This window comes from Ostrinia nubilalis, chromosome W, assembly GCF_963855985.1.
Source record: "Ostrinia nubilalis chromosome W, ilOstNubi1.1, whole genome shotgun sequence".
Classification (NCBI taxonomy): Eukaryota; Metazoa; Arthropoda; class Insecta; order Lepidoptera; family Crambidae; genus Ostrinia; species Ostrinia nubilalis.
Genome location: NC_087118.1, coordinates 11,016,828 through 11,038,025, shown reverse-complemented (window position 1 = coordinate 11,038,025; position 21,198 = coordinate 11,016,828).

The following is a 21,198-nucleotide window of genomic DNA, read 5'->3' as shown; positions in this document are numbered from 1 at the left end:
TCATCGGCAACTTAGTAGAAGAAGAAGATTTGACAAGGAGATTGGTGTTGAAGTCGCCCATGATCACGTGATGCGTGTAATCCGTACAAATGGGTTCCAAGGTGGATTCAAGTTGGGAGAGGTAATCGATACCAGGAGGGCAATACACCACTCCAAGGACGGCCTTGATACCCCTCACGTTGATCTCGACGAAGAGAAACTCGGCGGACGCACTGTAGGGAGCTGGCGACATGCACAACACCCTATGAGGGATGTCGCTGCGCAAGTATATGGCGACACCGCCACCACCCTTGCCAATCCGATCATTCCTAATTAAAATAAAACAAGGGAGAGCGTAGGATGTGGAGTCAAGGCATGGCTTGAGCCAGCTCTCCGATACGAGGACAGCATGAAGGTTTTCACCGGTGAAAGTTTCCAAAAGATCGGGATAATGTGAGGGGACACTTTGAGCGTTAACCCAGATACTCCTGAAACTTTTTATCCTTGTCAATTTTTATAAATTTTTAGTATGTTTCTAAATAGAAGTCAAGTATCCACAGAAAAATTTTAGAAAAATTCTTGGTCAACTGGAAAAGCCGGAAAATGGGTGGTGTTTTACCACCTGGTCGGAGAATGGACTACTACTACGAGAAAAAATTATACTATGATTTTGTTAGGTTCAAGAGTTAAAAACGAGTTGTAAGTTATACTCATTTATTAAAAAAATACCAAAATCTTATTCAGAGGAGGTATGAGGATGGTGGAGACATAAATCATAACCTAGGATACTTTAGTATGTGGCGCATTTTTTACACCAAATTGATTTTTTCTTGCAAAATTTACATGTCAGTTGCGTGTAGTACTCGTAAGTACAGTAGTACATAGGGATGTAAGCTCCGTAGACCCTGGTTGTGGCGCCATTCTTCATAAATATTGTTTCGGAGTATAACTGCTTTGCCACGTATATTTTAGATATTTTGGCACAAACTTTCACAGAAGGTACTTGCACTATATTGCATTGTTGTAATAATTGTGATTGCAATAGGTACTTTCATGGTAGAAAAACTAGCTGCATTGGAGGCATCATTAGATTCATTTCGTCTTACTTTAAAAAATTCAGAAAGCGGGATGTTATCCTCTTTGTCTGAAGAAGACTCTTGTCGTACTATACTTCTGCCTCGGCTCTAAGTTGAGAACCTGGAAATTCACGAAAAATATCAATAGAAAACTTACACGCTATAAGTAACTATAGTTAGATAAACGGAAGCAGGCTAACCTGGAAGATTTTGTAAGGTAACGTGGTCTTCTTCACCAGAATCTTCATCTGTTGCTTCTGCATTAGCATTTTCTGGTGGTGAAATTGCTATGTAATTCAGTATTTGAGCATCGTCGTCAATGTTTTCTAATATTTCCACAATTTCGTGAAGTCTCAGCGGTCTTTTATATCGTGGCCTAAATTTTTAATGAATATACAAGTTAGACGTCGATTATGCGACCAGGTGTTAAAACACCGATCGTAATTTTGTCATAAAAAGTCTCAAAAATGTAAAGCTTTTCAAAAACATAAGTTTATAGTTTTGTAGCTAACAGTAGTACATAAAATAATAACTAGTATAATCTGAGGTATTCCTAGCAAGTTTATGAAATATCTTAGCTTTTATAAGACGTTTTTGCACAAAACTAAATAACAGAATTCAAAATAGTAAAAAACTAACAAAATAAAGCAAATATGCGATATCGAACATACTCAATTACAGCTTGATTCGTAATGAAGAGAAAATACAAGGAACAGTAAATAAATTCTCGATATTTTTATAATTTATCTGACGATATTCCCAACTACTTTTTAGCGGTGTTATAACGCCTGGTAGGAGTAAGTGGGTGTGGCAAATATTTAGAAACCGCTTTGTGTTCAAGAAGTTATGATTTAACGTATCTCTAAGGGATAGAGTATCATGAAATGAGTCTTCATCGAATGAAGAAGACTCTTGAGCAGAATAAAATGATTCGTCATTCATGCCTATTTGTAATATGAAAAATAAAAATAATATATAGGGTCCTTCTAAATCAGCTACGTTCCGTTTAATGGGAGCATGTATACGTCACACTGAATACGTTCCCAAAGTTTGAGCCAAAAATTCAGGCTAGTTTCCGAGATAATTAAGGAAACAACTTCATTTCTTATCAACCCAATACAACATCCTGTTCAGCTGATTCACTACTACACTGACAAAAATCCGCACGCACACGAGCTTACGTAATGGCCGCCATTGCGCTTGTGCTGCCGTTGGGCCACTGGCCGCGAACACAAGAGTGCCGCCGGACGACGGACCGGGCGCCACACAAGCTATTCTAGGGCTACTACTAGTTATTTAAGGAATTAAATTAAGCAGAAAATTAAAGTTTATTTATTTTTGGTAACATAAAAAAATCTTATGTGGTAAGTACTTATTTAGTGGCCTTAATGGAATGATGTTTATTCAAAAGTTCGTTAAAATACTTTTGCGCTTGTAAAAATCTTTTATTTCAAACGTAGCAACGAAACGAAGCAAAAAAGTTAGTTGCCGAAATCAATGACTTATTTTTATGCCATACACAAATGGGATAGTTACCATGACTATGAAATTTAGAATTACGGTTATTATTACGATAAAGCAGGCACATTTTTCATGTTAATTTTAATCGCTTAATATCCCCTTAGCAAATTAAAAATGTGATTCGTAATTGACTCGATCATAGCAGAAACTAAACGCTATCGAATTATCTACCTGTGATTATCGGCAGTCTTTAGTATTCCGAAGTAAATAAGTAAATAATTGTTCCCAACTATCAATTATAAACTGAAATAATAATCATTAAAATCATCGTAGAAACAAAAAAAAATTATAAAAGTAAATAATGATAGTTTTATTATTGTTAAGATTAGAAAGAATTTTGGAGTTGACATCCTTATTTATGCGTGGCGGAGTCGGTGGTATCAAAGACAGCCGTCCCTCACAATAGCCGACCGCGCTAGTGTTGTAAGAACCTCGAGTCTTTAAAGTCTTTATTTTGAGACTTGAGTTTATTTTTAAGACTAGGACTCGTTAGTCACATGAATAAGGGAATAATTGAGTCTTCCGAGTCCTTTCGAGTATTTTAAGTTCTTTGAGCTAGACTGAATCATGACATGAACTTGAGTTGGTGTATACTAATAGGCAATAATGAGTGATTTCATATCATCATCCGTATGTTATATCCTAATTGAAAATAAAATAAATCGCACAATACAAATGTAATATCAATAAAATTGCATTAAACGCAAATAATCGAATCAGAAGTATCCATCTAAAGACTGACGATTTTCGTGATCAAAAAGTTAAAACGGTCCAATAAAATAATAAACACACAGTCTTAATTCATAGCTATTTTATTTTCTTCAAACTTTTAATAAGTAAGATTCCAAGACTCGAGTGTCGTATCGTACAACACTAGCCGGCGCGCAGCAAACGAACTTTTAGACACGTGCCGCCGGCCGCCGGCTAGCGCAATGTACACTCACCAAAATAAAATTAAGAAATGCAACAAACTTTTTTTTACTATTCAAATTAAAATTGTGTTTATTGTTAAATCACAGGATAATAAGATAGGTCATAAATAAATACCAAGTTGGAACGAAAATGATTCGGAAATTTTATTTAACTAATTAATTAGGTACCTAGTTACCTACCTCATCTACTTTTCTATTGTAATAGAAATGATGACATTAACGATTAATTTAAGAATGGACTTTGATTTAGGATAAATGGAATATCAATACAAACAAATTGAAGAGTTTTATTTGCTTCAATAGTCTAATTTAATGTTTCTAAATAATTGACTAGGCCATTGAATTACCTTCACAAAACAATAAGTTCGATTAATTTTTAATTATTATCTGTTATAGGATATTTTACCATGAAATACACAACACCATAATTTAGATTCGAATCAATTGAAATCGAAAGCAAGCAGATAAAATAATAAACAAATAAGTTTCTTTTTTGTCGTCGACTGTACGCTTATGCCAACTTTTCGGCTCTTGCTTTGGCGGCGTCGGCGTCTTTGTGTCAACAAAAGGCGTGCGGCTTGTCGGCATTTGTCGGCGCGTGAGCTTTGATTTAATTCAGTTTTTGATTAGCTTTCTTGTGTGAAGGTGCGTTTTGTAGTGCTCGTGAAGTGAACTATGACGCACAGATGCACAAATGCAAATAAATTTACTAAGACGCGCCTTAAAAATCATGGCCTTTGCTGGTTGATTTTTCGATGGTATCGTGAGTCCGTTTTACTGTGATTAACATAAGATAATAAGGATAGACAACGATATGAGAGTAGGCCTGTAACATTAAAGTGATAGCTTGCCCAATCAGTCGATCAGCTAATCGGCTATCAGCTGTGACGACTGCTGTGAGTTGTTATGACGTGAGTGTAAACAACAAAAAAGTGTGCAGTGGTAGTGAGCGTTGTGTGTGTTGTGTCTCGTGTTCCTGTGCAGAATGAATACACTACAGCTTTGTTGTGTGAGTAAATAATACAGCATGTTCCATTATGTAAGACGAAATGAATTTTTATTTTTGTTAGAAAATGTAACTTTGTAAAATCATTATAAAACACATACTCAAATTTGGTGAACTTGTTCAGTGTACCGTATAGATGCCCCCATTAAAAGGAATGTAGCTAGTTTAGAAGGACCCTGTATATGTCGGAGAACGGTCAGAAGGGGCAGGACATTATGTTTCACCAGCATAGGTTTTCTCTTTGTTATGCCTGGCGGAAGGTAAATAAAACGATGCATAGCTTTTACACTTAGATTGTTGTATTTCGGTGAGAATACAATAATAACAATAATCCTATTCGAGCAGTCTCACCACAGATTATTTATTAGTCTAAAACAGATGCGACAGTGTAAAAAATTCCACAAGTTTCCATCGTGTCCGTTTGGCGCTGCTGTAGCTTAGACATACTCTCTAATCTGTGCTGTAGCTTGTCATTTTTTTTAAAGAAATAGTGTGGTGACAATGTCTACATTCTCAATATCGATGCAATAGTGATGCGCATTATTTGTCGATTATACCTAAATATGTAGGCTTTTATTATTAGTTGTTGGAAACAGAGAAAATTTCATTTATTTAATGCTTTCTTTCTATGCCTAAAAGTTTTGTATTTTCTTAATGTAGTTTTATGTATTCCTACCATTTTTGTTACATATTTTTCTTCTAGATCACCTTTCATAATTTTATTTAAAATGTTGCACCAATTATGCACATGCAGTCTTATAATATCTACTAGCTTTGGTCGCCCGCTACGCGGGCTACAAAAGCTAGATCTGCGATGCTGGCCGCTCCGGGCTTCGCCCTACGCGGCGCTCGGCCTGCGGCCTCGCATTCGGAGCTCGGCCTTCGGCCTCGCAAAAATTACACGGGGCGTTTATCGTTTGTCGCAAGGCTCTTTTGCTTTTTTGATGCAACACATGTAAATCTATGGCGACTGTCGGGATTTGAACCATCGCTCGGCCTTCGGCCTCGCCTTTCTGTCTGTCACTGGGCTCTGGTCCTTTTTTGACGCATTAAAAATAAATCTATGGCGGCTCTCGGGCTTTAAACTATCGCTCGGCCTTCGGCCTCGCCTTTTTTTACGTTAGCTAAGCCCCCCTGCATACAATTTGTATGGAGAATTTAGTCCCTTTAGGAAAACGGGTGAACGCTTGGCGGCCATCTTGGATTTCCATAATTTTGCATTTTTGCCTTAATCTGGACCATTTTCCGCGCCGAACCCCATTTTTACTTTTTTTCTAACTTAACCCAATCCCGTAAAACAATTCCTTAAAACCACCCAAGTCCCAAAATTTTGAGTTTCCGTAACTCCCAGTGTTGCCAGGTCATCGAGCTAAAAATGGTCAAATGTCATTAGTTTGACCTATTTGCAGGAGGCGTCATCCAAATTTTTGACCGAAAGTCGTTATTTCCTTTTTTTACATTTTTTGACCAAAACTCTTAAAGTATGGCAACACTGGGAATAATTGTTTTTCCAAACGATACTCCTTGACGAACTACATAATCGCCACATACAACCCGACTTTCCCAAATGTTGCCAACTACCCGAAAAACGCATTTGAAAAATCGAAAATCTGAAACTTTTTACAAAATGGCCGCCAACTCAGCCGCCATCTTGATTTTCTGACATTTCGGATTTTTCCCATAATCTGGGTCGTATAACCGACCAAACCACATTTTTGGATTTTTTCTGCCATATCTTCTTCTGTCCGTCCTTAACTTTAAAGACACCCATGTCGAAAAAAATACTTTTCCCCGTAGCTCCCAGTGTTGCCAGGTGATCGAGATGAAAATGGTCAAATGTCATTTGCACGACCCCTTTGCAGGAGGCGTTGTCCAAATTTTTGACCGGAAGTCGTTATTTCTACTTTCGACATTTTTGGACCAAATCTCCCAAAGTGTGGCAACACTGGAAAAAATTCTTCGCCCAAGCAAAACCTCTCGACAAGACACACAATCGACTCATACAACTCGACTTTCCAAAATGTTGCCATGTACTCGAAAAATGAATTCCAAAAATTCGAAATTTTCAACTTTTTACAAAATGGCCGCCCACGCCGCCGCCATCTTGATTTTTTGACATTTAGGATTTTTCCTATAATCTGGGTCGTATATCCGACCAAACGTCATTTTTATTTTTTTTCTGCCACAATTCTTTCTGTCTGTCACTAACTTTAAAGTCACCCATGTCGCAACAAAAACTTTTCCCCATAACTTTCAGTGTTGCCAGACTTTTTTCATAAAAATTATGAAATGTCATTCGGGTCCCCAAACGTCACCAAACTGCATACCAAGTTTTTGGAATTTTTGGAAATTTCCATTTTCTACTATCCGGGGCCGTGGTGGAAAATTTTCTACCAAAATGGTAGTTTTTTCCGATTCCTGGCAATACTCGAATAACAGACCAACAATCGCCCGGAACATTGTACCCCACTCCGGTGTCGCCATCTGCCGGAAAATTGCTACCAAAGTTTGGGAATTTTTTGATCGCAACAAAATGGCCGACGGCTCGGCCGCCATCTTGTTTTTTGATAATCTGTGAATGGGGCTCTGAAGCAGACTATACATGTCACAAGAACTCAAAAGAATTTTTCAAAAACAATGGCGCATCTCGGAATGACACCTCCCCAAAAACACCCCTGAAATCGCGTTTTCAATCCAAGATGGCGGCGCGGCCATTTTGTTTTTCCATTTTTTTCTCACATTTTTTAACACACCTTGGCAACCCCAACCAACCACCAAAAAAGAAAAAATTCAGGATGAAAAACAAAAAAGTTGTTGTCTCAAAAAATGCCGCCATTTTGTTTTTTGGTTCAAAAAATGTAATAAAGCTGGCAGTCGAAAAATCTAGTTTAAAACAAACACTAACAATTTTACCCCTCTCCCCTCTAAATACCCCAAAAATACCCCTGATCAGTCAGTGAGTGAGTGAGTGAGTAGGAATCGAGCTTTATATATTATAGACGAGCTTTATATAATATAGATAGAAGATAGATATAGAAATCGAGCTTTATATATTATAGATAGATATGTTACTGTAAAAGCTCGAACTACGGTTAATCTTAAGATTTAAGTGTAAGTCTTAGGATTTACCGACATGAGTTGGTAAATGTAAGTATTTCTGAAAATACGACGATTTTTTCTAGCTTTTACCATTCGAATTCAGTATATGCTAGGTTTTACCTCTGTCAGCTGGTAGATGTTGGTTTTAGGGATAAAACAATGAGTAATTTTTAATGGGGAATTATAAAACGATCGACTAAAAAATAACTTAGCGACTGATGATGGCATACTGTTTTAATAACTTGAGCGGTATGAATTTGAGTAAGCGAAAAATTAACTTAACTAACGACGAATATTGATTAATAATCAAATGCAGAACGAGCTTACAAAGAGTGGGTTATGTTTAATCCATTTTAGATATTAAAATTCTGTCCGTGCGATTACATCACTAAGTGAGTGACTAGAAATACAAAGACAAGAACTTCAATATTAAGATAGATTCAATTTTTTTCAATTGAAGTAATTTCTGATGATGATGATGATGAGATGCCCTGAGAACGTTATGACATGTTTTGTTTTTCAACATTTACCGTGCCATTAATGTAAATCCTAAGATTTACCAACGAAATGGTGGTAAGAGTTCGAATCGCAAACCTTTTGGGACATTTACCATTAGGAATTGGTAGATCTTAGCTTTTACTGGAATATCTTAGGATTTACTGCAATTCGAGCTTTTACAGTAACAGATAGATAGATAGATAGATAGATAGAAGATAGAAGATAGATACTTATAATAAATCTGTAGAGAGGTCAATTCTGTACATGAAATATATTTTCAAAATAACTATCAGGGGGTGATTAGTGATCGATACTGATGCCAAAAATGCAATCAGTAAAATTTTTGTCTGTCTGTCTGTCTGTCTGTCTGTCTGTCTGTCTGTATGTTCCTTATAGAAACAAAAACTACTAGACGGATTTTAACGAAACTTGGTACAATTATTCTTCATACTCCTGGGCAGGTTATAGGATACTTAGGAATTCCCACGGGAACGGGAATTAGCGGGAAAATCCTTTTGTATGAAAAATCTAAACCGCTTAAGTTAGACGCTTGAAATTTGGCACGCAGGCACTTTAGTAAACTTAAAGCTTAGTTACAACAGGATATTGCAAAATTCCCACGGGAACGGGAGTTAGCGGGAAAAAACATTTGTATGAAAAAATCTAAACCGCGTAAGATAGACTCTTGAAATTTGGCATGCTTAGTAAAGTTAAAGTTTAGTTACAATAGGATATTGCAAAATTCCCGCGGGAACGGAAGTGAGCGGGAAAAAAACATTTGTATGAAAAAATCTAAACCGCGTAAGATAGACTCTTGAAATTTGGCATGCTTAGTAAAGTTAAAGTTTAGTTACAATAGGATATTGCAAAATTCCCGCGGGAACGGAAGTGAGCGGGAAAAAAACATTTGTATGAAAAAATCTAAACCGCGTAAGATAGACGCTTGAAATTTGGCATGCAGGTACCTTAGTAAACTTAAAGCTTAGTTACAACAGGATATTGCAAAAGTCCCACGGGAACGGGAGTTAGCGGGAAAAAACATTTGTATGAAAAAATCTGAACCGCGTAAGATAGATGAAGGGGGGGTAAAACGAGATCCACGCGCACGAAGTCGCGGGCGGCCGCTAGTATTTAATAAAACGTTTTTTTAAAGAAATCATGTGATTACTGTCACAGCCCAACCAAGAAAACCTCAAACTTGTTTCCATTATTTCTTTTAAATGTTTACCAATATTCTTCATGTGGCCATTAACATTTAGATAGATATGCACCAATGTGCTTGCATCCCTATACAAAATTAGCAACTTTTCGGAAGGATAAGTTAAATTATTATTTTTTAACATTTTGTATCCCTTTCATTAATGTATGCAAACACATTTTCTTTAGTGGAGCTGCTCGTGTAGGTTTTTAAACAGTTTTTACATTTCAAAAATTGTGACAGCTTTCTTGAGATTAAACCAGCAGTATAGGCAGAGCACTGTACCTTGATTTTTTCTAATATTACTTGTGTAATGATTTAGAATTTATATTGTATTTTACGATTAGGTATTGTTTTGTAACGTAAAACCTAAAAATCCATTATTAAATTAAAAAACTTTATTTGATTACTTCCTGGACATGTTTCAGATATTAGAATGATTTTAAAATGTATTCTGTGTTATAGTCGATTATTCCACATTTAATATTTGATTATTATTTAATGTAAATATTCTAGAATTTTTATTGTATACAGTTTAGTATTGTAGAAATAAAAATCAACTATTATTTTTAATTAAATATTGTACTTGACTACTTCCGGGGCATGCCGTCGTTAAGTCGTTTGAGCTGATCGATTTTGACGAATGGAAGGGGAAGTGACGTGATCGCTGGCATGCCGCCGGACAGGAGCTAATTGGGTTGTAGCATTGGCACAGTAAAGACCTCAAATCCCTACGTATATAGTCCTAGTTGTAAATTGTAATAAATGTATTTTTGGAATCAACAAATAAAAGGTGTAAAGTATCCGGAGTTTATATTTTATGAAATATCAGAAGTGCGAGTGATCCACATCTTCAGCCCACAGACAAAGGTATGTTAAATTATTGAGAACATTTTTTTTAAATACATATATTTATTAAGAACAATAATTGCATCTGTACAAAAGATTATTATCATAATAGATTTTACTAGCTAAGTCTGAAGCGTATTTTTGAACTCATTTGTGTAGTATTGTGTTCCGTATATGGTCGGGGCTACTCCCCGGCGGAACGGTCATAATACAGATCACACGTGCATTCAAATTAATTATTTTGTTCGTATTTGATCGGGTCTACCCTCGGTTAATACTAACATAAAAGGACGCGTTCATTTGACTTAAGTAGATAATTTTTCCGTTTGAAAATACCGACTAAAGTACATAATTTGTAATGACAATGCAACATGTTTCTTAATAAAATATTTAATTTTGTATTTGTATAATATGTATTACGCTCGAATCTTGTGTGCTGTATTGCGTCTCGTATATGGTCGGGGCTATTCTCCGGCGGAACGGACATAATACGGAGCACATTTGTATTTAAATTATTATGTTTGTATATGATTGGGTCTACCCTTTGACGATATTAACATAATGAAGCGTGTACCTATATTTTAAAAACTACTGAAGTGCATGTTCGAATCTTGTGTGCTGTATTGCGCAACGGGCACAATGCGGAGCACATTTTTTATTCAAATTATTATGTTCGTATATAAACGGGGCTATCCTCCTGTTACACTAACTTAATAAAATAAAATTTTATACGTTACGGACTAGTTAAGTGTGCTATGTCCTGACGAATATAATTCAAAAGACTAAGTAGGTGTTAGTTATATGGCTATACAGACCGATTAAGTGTGTCGGCATTTATTTAACGTGAAGGACTAGTTAAGTGTGCTATGTCCTGATGCTATACAGTCCGATTAAGTGTGTCGGAATTTATTTAACGTGAAGGACTAGTTAAGTGTGCTATGACCTGATACTATACAGTCCGATTAAGTGTGTCGGAATTTATTTAACGTGAAGGACTAGTTAAGTGTGCTATGTCCTGATGCTATACAGTCCGATTGAGTGTGTCGGAATTTACTAACGTGAAGGACTAGTTAAGTGTGCTATGTCCTGATGCTATACAGTCCGATTAAGTGTGTCGGAATTTACTAACGTGAAGAACTAGTTAAGTGTGCTATGTCCTGATACTATACAGTCCGATTAAGTGTGTCGGAATATATTTAACGTGAAGGACTAGTTAAGTGTGCTATGTCCTGATTCTATACAGTCCGATTAAGTGTGTCGGAATTTATTTAACGTGAAGGACTCGTTAAGTGTGCTATGTCCTGATGCTATACAGTCCGATTAAGTGTGTCGGAATTTATTTAACGTGAAGGACTAGTTAAGTGTGCTATGTCCTGATGGAGATAATTCAAAGGAAGTATGTTAGTTCTATGGCTATACAGACCGATTTAGTGTGTCGGCGGTATTTATTAACGTTAAGGACTAGTTAAGTGTGCTAAGTCCTGATGAAGATAATTCAAAGACTAAGTACCTATATATTAGTTCGTATAGTACCTATTAAAAATCCCCAACTAAGGCAGTCTAAAACTTTGTAAATTTAGTATTTATGCAAAATTTAACGTAATATAATATCGATTGTAAATTGGCTAGTTGCCCCTTCAGTTTATCAAAATGCGACTACAAAGCACTCGTACGGCTAGATGCGCCTACAATCACTTATACAAAGTTAGACAACTTCATATTGTTGTAGACTTGAGGACAAGGTTATACTAGCACAAATTACTTAAATAATATGTGACCAATTTAATACTACCAATATCATTCTCGTAAGTCGAGTATAAATAATTTATCATACGATTCATTTGGTCAAGGTTACTCCTTGATACTGTTGGCCCTTGATACGCTTCTTCTCAACACTTACCGAATGTTTGTCTCGAAGCACTGTTATAAAAAAAAAAGAGACGTGTATAGGCTCCTTAAGAGCATTTGACGATTTGTAAAAACAAATTTAATTAGTCTATACGAATAAAGAAAACTTCGATTTTACGATGCGACGACTGCTTGTGCTAGTGATAAATAAGGTTCATAATTATTGTAGTTATATGCAGACGACAGACTTGTGTAATTTTATTATACGCTATTATTGCAATAAGCGCTCGAGGTATGGTGAAAAGACATAAAATTCGTAAACGCTATGTAGGATACAGTTGAGCTATGTATGTTCCACAACTAGTGTAATGGCCATGTGTGCTGTTTGCTGTTGTGGAGCTATGTATGATCCACAACAAGTAGCGGCCAATGTGCCGATGGGCCAAGTGTGTCCTTGATTTTTAAATTATGAAGCGTTAGCGGTGTGATCATAGTTGGTAATTGTTTTCATTTATTTATTTTTTTAGCTAGCTAGCTTTTAGCCTTTCCAGTTTCTTTTTTTTATGATAAAACTAACTTTCCGCCCGCGGCTCCGCCCACGTGGAATATTGTGTCACAAAAAAAAAAAAATATCACGCGCGTATCTGTTTTTAAAAACCGGGATCCTTTGTCCTTTCCCGGGACTCAAACTATCTCTATGCCAAGATTCATCAAAATCGATTTTAGTGGTTTAAGCCTTAAAGACAGAGTTACTTTCGCATTTATAATTTTAGTATAGATATTAATATAGATATTGAAGTTTAGTTATAATATAAATATATTAATATAAACCACCTAGTATTGAAAGGCCATGAAGTAGACACACTAGGTGTGCTTGCTGGCATTTCAGGCGAGCCACCTTGCGTTAAAGGGCTAAGTATGTCCAGAAGACTCGCAAGGTGTGCTTGCTGGCATGTCAAGCGAGCCACCTGGTAGTGAAGGGCTATGTATGTCCGTTTGATAGACACACTGGGTGTGCTTGCTGGCAAGTCGAGCGAGCCACCTGGCGTTGAAGGGCTAAGTATGTCCGTTATAAGACTCACTAGGTGTGCTTGCTGGCATGTCAAGCGAGCCACCTGGCGTTGGGCTATGTATGCCCCTTTAGGAGACGCACTGGTTGTACTTGCTGACTTCCGGTAGGATTTTGCGGGTATGTCAAGCGAGCCAACCAGTCGTCACAGGATTGTGTATGAAAGTTGCATAAAAAAAAATACAAACATAAAATCTTTATTTGTGAAGCATAAGTAAAATGGTTACATGTAACAGTGGAATTACCATGCTTTGCTCAAAGAGCATACAATAATTGTCGATTACTAGATTTTAATATTTAATTTTGGATAGGAGATAAATTAAACGTGCTTTAAATATGAAATTAACATTGAACATAGCTCCCAATTCTGCAATTGACTATAATTAATAATCTGTATTGACAATTTCACAATTTGACATGTAATGAATATTATAAATAAATTTCTTATTCTTATTATTCTTATTCCCATAAAATGTTGAGTTGATACTTGTCATACACAGTTTATTCCGTCGAGGACTTTATTTCACAGTTGAGAATAATGACGTCTGTAGACGAATCCGGTACACCACTGGGGACGCCCGTCAGCCGACGACGAAATAAGCGAGATAAGCGTATGAAGTTATCTTCGTCATCCAAGTAAGGAAGCGTCACCACGTCCGTCTTCTATGGGGCGAAGTTCCAAGAAAATAATGCAAGGGGCTCATCTTCGAGCTCTACTGAAGAAGCAAGCAGGTTAGCAGCTTAGGTTCGAAAATACTCTTTATTGAAGTATTTTGAAATTATTTTATACGTTTAGTAGTTACGTAGTTATTCTTTTAATAACAGTTTTGACAATGTAATCCCTGAACTCAACTTCAAATAGAATGACTGTTTTGGTAAATGGAAAATCCATAAACGCGTACTTAATATTTTTGTAATGAGAGCACTTTTATGCAAAACCGATACTGATGTAGGTACTTAGTTTGGCGAAGCATTTTGATAATACTCCATTTGTAAGAGATTTGGTCAGTTATCATTCTTACCTTAAAAAGAGTTAATATAACATGAATATTGATAGTATTGACGTTGTAATAGAATTGTTAGTAATCAATGATGTATTCATATACAGACCACTGACAGAAATGGTCGTAACTTCTCGGAACTGCCATTTCTCATGGTTTTGAAGAAAATTAAGGAAATATAAAGAAACACGGATCTTAACGCGACATTTAATATGAGTTGCATTATGCATATAAATATATTTTGAAGAGTAGTCCTACACTAACATTCTATTAAGGTCCTGATCAGAAGAATTAATTTTAAACAGAATATTTTTGAAAACCACGAAGACGTTTTGAAACTTCTTGCTAGCGGTACGATAGAAAATGCAGGTGAACTATTCTAGTTTTACCGGGGATATTAATTCAAATTTCCTGGCGATAAGCGTCGCCTCTCGATCAAAATCTTTACGTGGGTTCGATTCCCTCCTAATCAGTTCCCTTTTTGTTTCAAATAAAAAAATATATATCAGGAGATTGTTATGATCGAGGAATATAATATTGCGATCATAATAATCTGAGGCCGAGTACCGGATGTTACAAAGTCTTTTGAATCCACAATGGCGGAGATGAAGTCGTTGTTAGTCATAATAGTCATGTCTCCTAGTAAATAACACTTCAAGCTAATATTTCTTATAGCTAGAACAATGACATAACCAAACCACAAAAAAAAGAAGAGCTTTAGTTCAGCGAATAGCACTACAGCGGCTACAGACAGGTGGAATACTCTTTTGGTATTAAATGTCGATTTAGATTACAGATCTATAGTGCGCTGGGTCGAAATACCAAATTAGTCATAGGGCTTTATAGCATAGGGAAGGAAAATTGGCTATTGTCTCTTCAAATAGAGGATACAGAAATATTTAGAAAATTTTAAAACCTGCTGATGGTCAAGAATGTAGTAATATTCATCAAAATTATGTAGTCGGAAGCGTACAGAAAGGTTATTTAAAAAGTGTTTCAAATACAAATAAAATACAAAATTATTTATTGTGAATTATAGGTAAAATGGTGACATGTTACAGTAGGTAGTATCACTATGTTCCGCTCAAAGAGCATAAAAGTTATCAGACAACAATAAAATTTGGCAGTTACAATTCAGATATACATATATACTTACATTCAATTCATATATATGAGACACGTGTGGTGTGCTAATCGAGCATCACGGATATTCAAAGACACTCTTAAGATTTTTTACAAAATTGGTTTCTAAAACTTTAATGCTTAGTGCGCTTATAATAAAGATAATATCAAACAAAAAAAAAACAAGTTGAAATAATTGTTATTTCTGACAGGACTGCTACATGTACCTTAATTTTGAGTTTTAGTCCCGTAATAATAGTCCCGTCAGTAATAATAATGATAGTGACAATGAAAGTTTAAAACAAAAAGTTGAAATACAGTTTTTACACTATAATGAATTATTTAGATTCCTCTGCGAAGACGATAGACGGTAACACAATAGAATAATAATAAATAATAATACACACTGTCGTAGACGAATTTTCTAAAAAGTATTGTGAACTGTGTGTATAGAACTGAAAACAAAAAGTACAAAGTTTGTGCCAAAGTTCTTTGGTCCCTGTAAAGTGACAGAAACTTTAGATAACGTTACATTAGGATAGCTGGTGTTCCAATTTTTGCCAAAGAAAAGGTAAACCTTATTACGTTTGTGAAATGCGGCCTACAAAATTCGAGCTTAGATTCATGTTGAGGCCTTGGAAAAATCATAATTCTGATGAAAGTATCTAAAGTAATAAATAATTAACAGTATGCTCTTTATGTAGGCATAATATGCTCTCTGTAGGCAATACCAGTTAATATAAGTAATAATAGGTATTATCTAAGAAAAGTTATTATGTATAGATTGTTGTACCCAACCGGGTGTGCATAGTTCTTAAGTTACTTGGACTAGGTTTTTAAGTTTTCTACTGTACAGTAAATACAACACTTTTTCCCTTCCTTAACACAATTTGCACATGATTATAGCACTTATTTACAAGTTGTCAAAAGTTGTATATTTTATATGATTCGAAATTAATATTAAGTATAGTTTTGAAATTAATATTAATGATTTTAGAATAACTTTATTAGACGTTAATACCAGGCCGAATGTAATGATTTTTATATTTATTAGACGTGAATGCCAGGAGGCATCACGGTGACGGATGGCCGAATGTAATGATTTTAGAATTTATATTGTATTTTACGATTAGGTATTGTTTTGTAACGTAAAACCTAAAAATCCTTTATTAAATTAAAAAACTTTATTTGATTACTTCCTGGACATGTTTCAGATATTAGAATGATTTTAAAATGTATTCTGTATTATAGTCGATTATTCCACATTTAATATTTGATTATTATTTAATGTAAATATTCTAGAATTTTTATTGTATACAGTTTAGTATTGTAGAAATAAAAATCAACTATTATTTTTAATTAAATATTGTACTTGACTACTTCCGGGGCACGCCGTCGTTAAGTCGTTTGAGCTGATCGATTTTGACGAATGGAAGGGGAAGTGACGTGATCGCTGGCATGCCGCCGGACAGGAGCTAATTGGGTTGTAGCATTGGCACAGTAAAGACCTCAAATCCCTACGTATATAGTCCTAGTTGTAAATTGTAATAAATGTATTTTTGGAATCAACAAATAAAAGGTGTAAAGTATCCGGAGTTTATATTTTATGAAACTTGGTTCCTATCTAAAGTATTACTTTTATCTCTGTTGCCAGGGTCAATCGAAATTGAGGGACAATTTGTATTTGCATTCTCATCATTACTGTCACTGAATAAAAAGCTTATGTCTAACAATGTGTCACCACTATCTGATTCACAATTCGCAAATTTTGAATGAGGACTCAGCAAATTATTTAATAATAAAGATTTGAAAGAGTAAAGAAATGTGTTTGCATCGGGGTTAACATTTCTAAAATTGAGAGCCCTAATTCGACCAAAAAAGTTTTCTAAGGGGTCTTGGTTGATTCGTCTTGGATAAAAATATACAACATGATATTTCTCAAATAATAATTTAGATATCCTTTGAAAACTTTCCAAGGTGGTTATCCAACCTTTTAGGGATGGTACTATCACATGTCGAGGTTTTCCAGATTGAACAGCCAGTTTACTATTGACATCTACTTTTTTCATAGATTTAATTTTCTTAATTGCATCCTGCCAAAATGTTTGATGTGGTGAATCAAATTTTACGGCTTTCCGCAATTTTCCTTTTACCGCTCCGCCAGGTAAACAATTCACACTATCAAATAATTGGTCTATGAACTCCACAACCTCGGCCGTCGTTTCAATTGTGCTGTTTGGTGCTTGATTGTTAAAGTTATCTGAAAACAGAAAAACCGGCCAAGTGCGAGTCGGACTCGCGCACCGAGGGTTCCGTACAAACCTGCAAGGTTTACAAAGTTCGTTCATTACGACAATCGAGTCATAACTATGGTATTTTTATTGCAAAATGAAATTCATAACATTACAATGGGGAAAGTAACTACTTAAAAGGAGAATGCCCAAAAGTGGTATCGCTCGAAATCTAATTGTACATTGAGGGTACCACACCGTAAATTCCTTTTTTCATTTGTAATGATTTGCGAAAGTAGTAAGAAATTGTAAAACCTCCGGAATAAAATCCGATTTTAATAAAAAGTATTGTAACAATGAGCTGCAATCAGCAACACCTATCACCGAGCAACGACACTACGTAGTTCGCACGGTTGTCAATAGATGGCGCTGTTCGTAGTTAGCTCGCGGTATCATTTGATTTTTTCCTGTCCTTAAGTAGTCAGGGCTAACCACAAATCCCTTTCCCCTTGCAAAATGGTATAAATAACATTGGTATGCACGCAAGATTATTTTGTGTTTATATCTGATCCTTATCAAATAACGCTAGCTTTGGCGTAGCTAGGGTTTTTTTTTAGGCAGGGTAACTATCTACAATATAAAACAAGTATTCTAAGGTAAAACCTGTAGCTATGCCAATGGACACCATTCATTTCACTTAAACCAAAATTACGTCAAAGTCCGGAGTTTTATAAAAAAAAAATATGCGGTATGATTATTTTTTATTTATTTATTTTTCCTATATTTGCATTATAGGTAGGTACCTACCTCAGCGTTTTGAATTTTTGCGTTGATTTAGAATTTCTCACAGTTTAGAGGCAATTAGATTTAAGAAGTGTTTGATATGAATTTCAACTTTAATATCTCTACGCGTTCATGTGAAAAAGGGTAGGTAGTAAGTTTATAATTATTAAAAAAATATTTTATGTCATGTAAGCAAAAATAATATTTTAAATTTTATATAACTTCAAATTTATCATTTTCGCAATTTTTCCTTTATCTGTACTATATAACGTTGCTTCGTGCCGAATTTCAAGATTCTGAGTTCACAGGAAGTACCTTGTAGGTTTTGATTCCCTAGCGTGTGACGGAAATTCGTCTAAGGTGTCGGTATAAACTGCTGTATCTTTTGATCGCGTTAACTTAGAAGTTTGATTTTTTTACTTCTTAAAGGGACAATAGATCTAGGTATTTGGTATAAATTTCAATTTGATACCTTTATTCGTTCGTGAGAAATAAGGTAGTAAGTTTCATTTTATTAAAATATTTTTATTATATTATACAGTGTGTCCGGGCATGTAGTGATCAAACTTTAAGGGCGTAATCTATGGACAATTTTATCGGTGAAAAAACTTTAAATTTGGGGCTTGACCCATTTCTCGCATATTTACAAGGATTTAAGTTTTTAATTTTAAGTTTTCACCTCTTCCTTCAAAAACAAGTGATAGCGTGGGTAGTTTAACATTAATAAGCAAAAATTTTATATCATGCGATAGCCAATAAAATTATCTATTAGTAGAAGTAGAAAACAGATACAAGTTTCATACATTTTAAGGGTGTAAGAATGGATTTAATTAGAAATAAACATGATTTTTTTCACATCTTTTTCAGTTATTTCCCAACACAAGAAAAACCAGGTCGTAAAGGTATGTTTTATTTGCATTGTATTATTAGTATTTGAGCTATTCTACAAAACGAATGTAAATTTATTAGTCTACGTCTATTAGTTTTGACGTAATTGTTGAACAAAGATACCCCTTCCTAGCGGTTTCCATAGCGCACGCGACATGCGAAAATGCACTGCCTGAAAGAATCACACAACCTATTCCGATTACTATGGAAACCGCTGGGAATGGGTATCTCTGTTCAACAATTACGTCGAAACTAATAGACGTAGACTAATGAATTTACATTCGTTTTGTAGAATGGCTCAAATACTAATAATACAATGCAAATAAAACATACCTTAAGGACCTGGTTTTTCTTGTGTTGGAAAATAACTGAAAATGAAGTGAAAAAAATCATGTTTTTTTCTAATTAAATCCATTCTTACTCCCTTAAAATGTATGAAACTTGTGTCTGTTTTCTACTTCTACTAGTAGATAATTTTATTGGCTATCGCATGATATAAAATATCTGCTTATTAATGTTAAGTTACCCACGCTATCACTTGTTTTTGAAGGAAGAGGTGAAAACTTAAAATTAAAACCTTAAATCCTTGTAAATATGCGAGAAATGGGTCAAGCCCCAAATTCAAAGTATTTTCACCGATAAAATTGTCCATAGTTTACGCCCTTAAAGTTTGATCACTACATGCCCGGACACACTGTATAACTAAAAAAATGTAATTTTCGCAATTTTTCCTATATTTGCATTATATGACAATGCTTTATGCCAAATTTCAAGATTCTGAGTTTACGGGAAGTATCCTGTAGGTTTTGATTCCTTTGCGAGTGTCGAAAATTTGTTGAAAATATCGACATAATCGGCTGTATCTTTTGATTGGCTTGGCTTAGAAGTTTGATATTTTCACAGCTTAAAGGGACAATAGACCTGAGTATTTCATGTGAATTTCAGCTTGATACGTTCACGCGTTCTTGAGATAAAGGGTCTTGACAGACGGACGGACGGACAACAAAGTGATCCTATAACCCTTATAGGATCCGAATCCGTTTTTTCCTTTTGAGGTACGGAACCCTAAAAAAGAGGTTGTTGATAAAGACTGTTACAGACATCTAGATAAAAATTGAATTAAGAATAAAGCCAAGGATACATCAGAGGACAAATGTCCTGCGACACGTGTCGTGTCGCCAGCGACGTTGGATGAAGTAGCGTGACGTTGCCGAACTTCGCGCGACATGTCTGGCAACATCGCGCGACACGGGTCTTCGCCTGACGTCGCTACGTGTCGCTACGGACATAAATCGCGCGATGTCGCCAGATATGTCAGGCGAAGTTTCGCAAAGTCGCACGACTTCGCCTGACATAAGTCGCGGGATGTTGCCAGATATGTCAGGCGAAATCGGCCGGCTTCGCTTGACATGTCGCTGATACATGTCGTAGGACATTTGTCCCTTAATGTATCCTTGGCTTTATTCTTATATACAAAGTTCCATTTTGAAACATTCAAATTCTTATATACCTATGTATTAAGGTTCGGCCAAACCAATGCGATCAACCGGCGTGCAGCGATGGCGATCAATGCATTAAGGTCTGGTCGCCATCGCTGCACGCCGGCTGATCGCGGTGTGATCGCGTTGGTTTGTCCGAACCCTAAAAGAAGTTCATAGTGATGTCATATTTCATATTTCAACCAATGTTTCTAAAAGAAAATTTTTCACTTGCAGATTCTGAGCTACTGCTCCTTAATTTTTTTGTCATAATAAAAAAAATACCATAGAGTAGATACAAGTAAGCAAAGTGAATGAGTACATCAAAAATCATACTTACTAAGTGCATTGGTAAATTTTAACATTGCTGCAGTTCTGGCACTAAAAACTTGAGCAGCTACACTAACTTTCATTTTTTTTTACTTTGTCAGGATTGACATGATGAGCAGTCAGTTTCGGTAAGGTTCTAGTGTGCCCCAACTTGCAGTCTAAATCGTATATAAACTGAATATCTTTCCAAGTAGCTGTCTTGCCTTCAAATAATATATCTGTCGCCGCAAAAGTATTTAAGTTATAGTTACGTAACACAAATTATTAATTGTAAACACATTTTTCCACCG